This window comes from Eptatretus burgeri, chromosome 6, assembly GCF_056783735.1.
Source record: "Eptatretus burgeri isolate ZD-2024b chromosome 6, Ebu_testis_v1, whole genome shotgun sequence".
Taxonomy (NCBI): Eukaryota; Metazoa; Chordata; class Myxini; order Myxiniformes; family Myxinidae; genus Eptatretus; species Eptatretus burgeri.
In genome coordinates, this window is record NC_140966.1 from 40337861 (window position 1) to 40347834 (window position 9974).

Below are 9974 nucleotides of genomic sequence, written 5' to 3' on the forward strand. Positions count from 1 at the left end.
ATTTCTGCAATAATATTGTTTATACTGTACACTATACAGTACCGAGAAACGTACACCAGAAGTGACGTGATCTCTGTTCAAATAATGCTGGGTAAAACCAACATGGCAGCCACATAGTCACGTGTGCAGGAGGTTTACCATGACGTTCCTTGTGAAGGAGAATGTCAAATCAACTGAAATTCTTTGTCTGCAAAATGTGGTAACGTATGTCTTTCATGTAATTGTATGTGTTGGATGGTGCAGTAAGATCAAAAATGACTGTGAAGCTGATGCTTTTCTGGACTTGCACCCTCTGCCCTCTCCATGCTTTGTGTCCCCCCCTCCCCCCAGGTATATACCCTCCCCCAAGGTATCTGGAGAACACGCACAGTCCACCAGCAACCTTCTCTTAGTGAAACTGCCAAAATCCAGAATCACTGCACATCTCCACTCATTTATTCCTCTTTTTTCCCACCTGTGGAACTACCTTCCATACTCTCTTCAATCTCATTCTTCCTTCCAGATCTTCAAGACAGCCGTTCACCACCATATCAAGTTATTCCCTATCCAAAACCATGACCTTTTCTACACTTGTAAAACCACACCGCACCCCTCCCAAAATTTTGTTTATGTATCCATATTGTCCACCCCTTGCGTTCTCCCTTGCCCTTCATTGTTACCTGCAGAGCTTGTTTGTCCGTCTTCATCTGCTTTCTGCCTCCGCCCTGCTGTTGGTGTTTTCCCCTTTCTCCTGCTGTTCTCTTTGTTACATTGTGTCCTGATTTGTTCTCTGTCATAGCTCTGCCACGATCCTAGAGCAAGTATAAGAAAAAAACAAATTGGTCAGCAATGATGAGCATTTTCACAAACAACCAAATGCTGTCACTCAAGCAAAAACTTTAAACGTCTTGAACAGCTAATTTTGCAGGATTGTTGTGTTACTGTATCAACGAAAGTGCAGAAGAATTCAATGTCAGCGTTTGAAGGTAACATTAATTCTCACATGAACTTCAACAAGGTTAGTGCAAGGTAGGCACCAAAGAATGCCACGTTAGATCACAAGGTAACTTTTGGCCCTTGCAACAGAGCAGAGCAGCGAAGAAGAGAGCTCAGGAAATGCTCCCAGAGACAGAGAGATTATTATTGTAAAAGATAATGATATATGATGAGAGCTGAATCCATAATTTCATGCACGAGTCAAAGCGAACCATCATGGGGTGGAGACATCCTTGGTCCCCACCGCCAATAAACTTCAAGGTTCAGCCATCAGATGGAAAGCTGATGGAAAAAAAATTCCGACCCGAACAGTTTAGAATTTGTTGTGGAATTCCTTGATTATGGGACAAACGTCCCATAATGATTGGTAAACTATACCCATCAAAAATATTTCTTCACTGTCTAATTCAAGGCACCACAAATGTGTACATGTAGCAATGCATTACCTTTAGATATAGCTGAAGTTTCATCAACACCCCTGTACCTTTACATTTTCTACAATAATAGGTCAATTTCATCCTTGATCGAGCTCATATTAGTGGCATCATGTGGAAATCTGAGAGAGGAAATATAAACAGTTTTGCCTGACGTATCGTAATCATTACACCCCCTCCCATTCCTGCCTGTCTGCACAGTATCAGCCTGCACCTTCCTGCACATCTCCTGGCATCATCTTCCCAATCTTCCAATTTCCCCAGCTTCCTGTATCTCACACGTTCAATCTACCAATCTCTGCAGCATGTGGAGTAGAAACACATTCTAAATAACAGAATGCAGCCCTGGAGGCCAGCCTGCGAACGGTGAGACACCACTGGGAGATGTAGCCTAAGAATAATGGAATAAAAATCACCCACAGTGCACTGTAAGTAAGCTCTTTGCTGCCAGCTGGCAAGAAGAGCCTGTGTGTATCAGAATGGTTCCACATGTTACCTTTTCCACATTCACACATTTCTGTACTTATCTCCAGCCTCTACTACAGAATCCACTCATTAGGCACATATACAGAATGGATGGAGGTGTCATCGGAAAGTTTCATAGGTGGTGACATTAAAAAAAAATAATAATAAAGTAGCAAATTTTACTCTTCCTTCAAAGGAAGCTTCTGTTGGAGTGATCGATTGAGCCAGTGCATCTTTGTTCACTTTTCAAAAGGAAACCGTTCTTGGATACGAGTTAGAATGTAAAATGTTGTCAGATTTTCAAACACCTAGCTAACATCAAACTGGGCTTTTTGGTTCGGCAGGAAAAAATGGAAACTTTATTGGTGGTAAGCCAGACAATGTTGTGAGCAACAGTTCCTCCATGGCTTCCAACAAGCAACGTTACGGTGTGGACATGAGCGTTTTGTGGTTGAAAAGATAGTAATTTGGCATTTTAACTTTCATCGTGATAATGAAAACAAAACTTATACCAAACTTCACCTGTAGTTCAGTTCATAATTTTGCAATGATGTTGACTCATTGTTTGAATTAGTGATGTTTAAATTCAATCTTTTCTGACTATTGCAGGTTGTCTGTCTCAAAGCAAACTTCATGGAGGTGTGTTTGTGCACCCCTTGTTCCCTCATGGTACAATCTGTATTCGGAAATGCTGCAAGTCCTAGCTCTAGAAATCCAGAGGTTCATGCCATGACCCCATTTCAGTTCCATCGAGCTTTAAATGTCTTCCCCTTCCCACATCAGTCTTGATCTATCATATATATATATATATATATATATATATATATATATATATATATATATATATATATATATATATATATATATGTCTGTCTGTCTGTCTGTCAAAATGTGAATATTCACTCTGCAGCATGGCTGAAGCAGGTGGAGAAAAGAAAGGGAGGAGGGGGGGGGGTGCGAGGAAGAGAAGAAGATAGAATATTTGAGCCAGTCTCAAAATCATCCTTTTGTCATCATACCATTCGTGAAGGAAACTCCAGAAGAGGTCATTTAACGTTTTCTGGAGCTGTGATGCTTTGCTCATGCATGATGCATCATTCAAGCAAAAGCTCTCCCATTTGAGAGAACGTTTTGAAAAGCAGAGGGTGGGGTTGCCAAGAATGAGGTGATAATGATTTGATGATCAACATGGAAATTTGCGGAAAACCTGTGCATTTATACCACCATAATCAAATCCCGTTGCAGGTAAAATGCCATTTGGTAATCAGGGAGTTCGACAATACTCCTCAGCAAACGTTTTGTCAAGTCTGTATATATGAACGGCCTCCACTGATGAAGCAAATATCACAAATTCCATCCACTATGCGCATATTGTGAAAAAGCACCAAGGCAGTTTCATAGATAGTACACCTTATGCTTGAAATTATTTTTATCTTAGGCACCCATTGTATTTTGCACATATATCCTCGAAAACTTCCAGTGATATGTCGCCAATAAAATCCGATGTGCGGTTGTAGTTTTGAAAACAGAATTGAGAGCGAATGACTGCATTGAGAGAGTTCTTCACAGAGCATGATCATGTGGACATTTACTCAAAACGTGCCACTTAAAGAAAAACAAAATGTCATCGACTTGATATGAAGACAATATTATTGGTGAATGACAGGGAAACGTGAAAAATTCCCAGTAGTTGTGTATGTTCAACTGCAGTCAAACAGCCTTGCTTGGATATGATGTGCTATAATAGTTATATATATATATATGAAGTGGATCTAGCATTTCAGAATAGGAAAGGGTGGAGGGAGTAGGAGGGGTTCCCAAAGAATCATTGACCAAAGTTGATGGAGAGGTTCCCAAAGTGTCTTCAACCAAAAAAGCCATCTGTGGGGTTAAAAAATAAAATAAAAATAAAATCACGTTTCAAGTAATGCCATTTGGTGCATTCTGGACTGCCCAAATCACCTCAATAGGTTTTCCCCAACATTATGAAGGTCCTGTACAGACAAAACTCAAGATAGATATTTGTCCTTTTTCAAGTAGTTTCCAACCAATGTCAAACAATTTCTCAGCCGTGAGTGCGTTTCGTGATGTCATTGGAATATGTCATGTTTTTCACTGAAATCTGTTGCAACCTGTTCTTGAAAAGGGCAAAACTCTGATTCCCTCTCGTATATTGGGCAAAATTAATGCAAATTTAACTACACTCAGATAATAAAAAGTGAGAGACTAGGGTAATAAAGTTAGATATTCAAGACATCAATTTTCTGAATAAGCTTACAGAAGAACATCATTAAATCTCAGCGCTGGTGGGCGAAATGCGTGCTCAATTGAGAAAATCAAAAATGAGAGAAGGAGAAGGACGTTCGGAGAGTGCGTGTGGAATGGGAATGGAAGGGAAGGAGCTAAGCATATGGGAAGGAGGGGGAGGGGTGGGGAAGGGGGTTGAGTTGGAAAATGACCATAACATCTCCCATAATTGCATACATCACGAGAACGAGCAATCAAAGATTACATATCCTCACCTGGACTTGTTTGGTGTGGTTTTATAGTACGTATTTTATAGACATACTTGCATTCTAATTGTACATACTTTATAGACAAATTCTAATTGGACATACTTTATACACAAACTCACATTGTAATTGGACATACTTTATAGACGTACTCAGTTGGAAAAAGAACGTGCACAACTGGCTACTACTAGTTGGCGTTTGTGGCCGACATAGCATATTCTGTGTGGACAGACAGACAGACAGAAATGCAATACCCTCTCCTTTGGCGAGGCTAACCAGAGAGTTCACAGAACACGTTTCCCCACAAAGTGTTCAGGTCTACACTTCAATTTAAATAAAATGATGATTTAAAAGTTGGTAAAAATAAATTCCGGAAGTTAAGTGCTATTGAAGCAATCTGATCCATCACACTATTATACATGTCCAAGTCCTGCTAAAGTGCAAAGTTTGGGTGTACTGGGTTTTGAAAGTGCAAAGAAGAATAAACAGTTTTGGTTTTGTATCCCACTGTTATGCCGAATCTGCATTCGGACCTTCTCCAAAATCGAATTGGCTTGTTCTTGTCACCTATCAAACTCATCCACCAAATTTTGTCATAATCCATCCACAACTTTTTGACATATGCTATTTATCATTTTTGGCCTTATCTCTCAAAGATGAAGAATCACTTGATAAATTAAATATTCTAGCATCTGTATCTGCATCTGGGTTTTTACCAAAATCGAATCAATTAGTCCATATCAAACCAACCAACGAGTGCACCAAATTTCACCGAAATCCGTTCATAACATTGTTAGTACAGCGGATAAGCACAATAATTGTGCGTTTTATGAGAAAAGCATGAATTTTCTGACATAGTTAGTGAATACCATAAGGTTTATTTTCAGATGTGGAGGAAAGTTAGATTTGACCTCTGAGGACCGAGAGGTCAAATCCAAGATGGCCGCCAGTCCACGGGGTCTAATGTTCAAACGCGTTTAATTTTGTAACTAAACAGTGTAAAAAAACAGTTAAGGTGTCATTTCCAACTAAGTTTGGAATGGCCATTCGTTTGGTGATACTTTTGAGATTGCCAGGAGCCAAGGAAATGCATTTTGATCAAGGTCAAAGTCAAGGTAAAGACAATGGATTGTACCTATGCAATATAGCGAAACTTCGCTTCCATTTTGACACTATAGGGATAATAATACAAAAAAATTAACAGAATAGTCCCATGCTGCTCGTCTATTTAATACTTTATTAATAGCAATGATGATGATGGTAATGGTAGTGATCAAAATCTAACAGCCTCCAGAACAGAAGCACAGTGCAGTGCACTTGAGCGCAGCTTTGGCACACTTTCACCGTCCAGTGCATCCTTTCTCACAGCGACAGCGGATCAATTCATGGCACGATTTTGATGCTTCCGGAAGAGTGGTCAAAGCGGCTGCAACCCAGTTGTTTCCTTTGTCCAGCCCCAGTCAGATGGCTCTGGCATCTCTGGATCCAGGACCAATACCTGGTTCCAACAGTTGGCCTGGTAGCAAGTGCGCTTGATGTGCTGTTCGAGTGCTGCCTGGGTTGGAGGAATATTCTATAGAGTTCTAGACTTCTGTGTGAAGAGCTGTTTCCTGGCATGATTCACTTCCGTGCTCTCACTGGTTCGGTCGTACATTAGCACCACAAATAACTCTAGCAGTAACATTGATCCTTCACTGACCTCACTTGGCATGCATAGGAGTTCATTGAAAGCATCATTCACCTCTGGGAAAGACTTCCAAGTTTCCTAGGCAGTCTTCTTTCCTCTGCCAGCGAATGCAGATACAGTGTCACACCCGGTGAAAGCGTGAAGGACTGGGAGAGTCAGACACTGTGTTGGATTCATTGTGGCAACCATTTCATGAACAGCTATGTAACGAAAGCTTGACCCAACACCAAAGGCAACTCACAGCTCATTAGGAGCTGTCTTGCTGAATGAAGCTACAGCCAGTACTACCACATCAGTATCAACGGTACGTATGGTCACCTTCTTACACCCCTTTTGCACAGCATCTGCCACATGCGGAAGTAGACGAGTGTCGGCCTCCTCCTGTGAACATGGGGCAAGGCAGGCCAAGTATGACTCAGCTGGAGAGCAAAGGACTCCACTTCCATCTGTTGCATACAGTCCCTTGCCCTCTGCTAGAGGAAGATGAACAACTACGCATGACAGGAAAGCAAACAATTCGGTTTTATTATCATCGCATTGAAGGAAGTCCTTCCAGTTCTTTGGCATCACAGTTGAAGGAGCCACTCTTTTCCTGGTGCACTTTCCCCTCTTCTGTCTTGTTGAGGCTTTGAGGCTGGCGGGTAGGTATACATCCCAGACAAGGTCGCTAAATAACTAAATTCGCCACAATGACACCACTCGGTATTCATTTGCAAATTTCAATTTATTGCTTATTTTTTGATAAATTTTTACCTTGACCTTGACCTAAATTCATTTCCTTGATTTCTGACATTCTCAAAGGTATCACCAAATGAATGGGCATCCCCAATTTAGTTGGAAATGGCACCGTAAATGTTTTTCTGCATAGTCTGGTTCCAAAATTAAGGACATTTGAACATTAGACCCGGGTGACTAGAGGCCATCTTGGATTTCACCTCTCTGTCTTCTCAGAGGTCAAATCTGGCTTCCCTCCACATCCGAAAATAAACATTATGGTATGACCTAACTGCTAGAAATTTCATGTTTTTCTCATAAAATGCACAATTTGTTAAAATATGAGAGCTTATCTGCTGTACTCTGCGAGATATCCTGCTCATAAACTGTCTGGGGTCAAAACATAACCTCCATCTACCTTTGGTGACCAAGTGTGGACTCATACTTTTGCACCCCACCAAGTCATCATGGAGTACATTAGTACTCCATTCCAAGGGATGATATGGGAAAAAAATGGCCACCCATTCCAATGTGTACAAAATGATACTCATAGACTAATATAGAATGAAAGTCATATACAGTTAAAAGCCATAACTTTTATTCTCAAGCATTTTTTGAATTACCAAGATTTAAAAGGATACCAGAATAAATCACGAAAGTACAACATCAGCTAAATTGACAATTTGTACTTCTGCTTCTTCCCCTCTAAAAACAATGTAAAACTGTAGCCCGACCTACCTCAATAACTGCTGAAGTCATGATGGTGAATCCAACGGGAGGAAGTTCCTTTTTCTCTGCGCTTGTGCACACAACCCCAAATTAAAAAAAAAAAAACATGAATAGTTTTATGACGAAAATAAAGCAAATGTAAATGTCAACTCAACCAGACTAGGCCAAGAATGGGGGGCGGGGGGGAATGGACAGGACAGTGGACAGAACCATTCAAAAAGCAATACATATCCAAACCATCCCCCACATCAACTGAAACAAGTATTAAAACAATTAAATAACATAGATGGATTTAATCCGTACCAAAATAACAAAATACGTAAAACATGAAGCATTTTATTATTTTTTTAAATGATAATCACATCGACATTTCCGCACATGATATGTCCATCCAGCCATGAGAACCATACTCTGTGCAGAGCATTGGTACTGCCGAAGCAGTCTCCTTGGCTATTGGGCACAATCCTGGAAGGGTCACCACTCCAACACAGGATACCAGCAAGCTGGCATTCATTTTGCCGACCTCATAAGGATAACAGGCTGAGTCAACCACACCTGGTATTATTTCAACAGTCAAGCAGGATTTGAACTCAGGACCCCAGGATCTCAAGCCCACCACTCAAGCCATTAAGCCAACACCAGGCATACATGATATGTGCTAATATAATCCACATAGTGGACTGAACCAAAAACCAGGATTGATGGGGTGGCGTAGAATGTACAATAAGCCAAATTTAATAACATAGATGGATTTAATCCATACCAACAAAACAAAATATATAAAACATTAAGCATTTTATTACTTTTAAAAATTGCACGTGAAAAATATAATCAAAAAAATATATATAAAACACGAGAAAGCAAAGGTCGTCCGCATCCACTTAAGGGATATGTATAAAAAATTTCGGTGTGAGGAGCGAAGAGGGGGAGATTGTTCATATATTCATCACAGCCTTTTTGGATGCTGAATACTGAATTAGAGATGTAACAAGTGTGCGTGTGTGCGTGTGCGTGTGCGTGTGTGTGTGTGTGTGTGTGTGTGTGTGTGTGTGTGTGTGTGTGTGTGTGTGTGTGTGTGTGTGTGTGTGTGTGTGTGTGTGTGTGTGTGTGTGTGTGTGTGTGTGTGTGTGTGTGTGTGTGTGTGTGTGTGTGTGTGTGTGTGTGTGTGTGTGTGTGCGTGTGTGCGTGTGCGTGTGCGTGTGTGTGTGTGTGTGTGTGTGTGCGTCCTCCATAACTCCAGAACCATAAAACCTAGGAGCCTGAAAGTTTGCATGCATACGAAGAAAACTCCAAGGAAGTGGAAGAGTGAAAATTGGGTGTTTGGGTTAATTAAAAGTCCGCTTTTGAAGATAATTATATCCTTCATCAGGCGATCCTCAGCCACCGAGCTCTCTCGGGTCTTAAGGTGTTTCCTGAGTAACCTCACTGGAGTCTGAAGCCGCCATGTTTTTTGGCCTGCTCAACCAGGCCTTGACGTAGAACAAGCCGCAACGATTTCTACATGATAAAGTTTTCTTTTCACTTTCCTCATTCATATTATCGAATGCCTGTTCATCATTGCTATGAATCGCTGCATACATTACAATGATTATAAACACCTGGAGACATCAGCATTCGTTGCTTTATTTAATTTCTGCACATGCGATCACCATGACTATCACTTAAACTAAGGAGAATTTCCAAATTTAAGCTCCACATCCAACCTTACAAGCAGTTTTGACTCGTAGAAAAGTGTTCATTTGTACAATTCGGACATATTTGACATTTCAGTCATCTCCGGGAGGTGTATGTTTAATATGTCGGTTCAGTAATTGCAAATTGCAAGCCAAGGGAGCCGTTTCTTATCAACCGTTTCGTTGGAGTGTTTCAGCCATCACTCTACAATATTCGCACCGTCACTGAATACTGCATATAGATCGACTTCAACAAAGTTCAGGGCTACACGCCTGCATAAGCCACGTGTTGTGCTGCGGTGCATCAGATGGTGGCTGCCTTGCTGAAAATGTGAAATTTCATTTTCCACGACATTTCCCGTTTTTGACGATGTTACACGACCCATCACTTCGACAAAGAGGTTGATTATAGTGCGCATAAAAGCCTGAAGCCCATTTTTGATTTTCGAAAAAATTAATTTTTTAGGATTTTTCAAAAATTTCAAAGTCCAGTTGCGAGGAAAAAGTGGTGTCCATAGCAACGGTGCTCAAAAGCATAGAACTAGATCCTGGTATGAACCTATCTGTCAAGTTTCATCAAAATAGGTTGACTCCTCTGGCCTCCAGAGCTGTCCATTGCATACAAACAAACAAACAAAAAATGACGGTAAATAGACACCCTATTTTTGAAGGACTACCATTTAAAAAATAAAACCGAAATCAAAAATCGGCTCGAGTAAAATTTTCTAAATATCTCGAAGTGTTTAATTACGAAGTCTCGTTTCTCCACATTCAAAACTGTAGG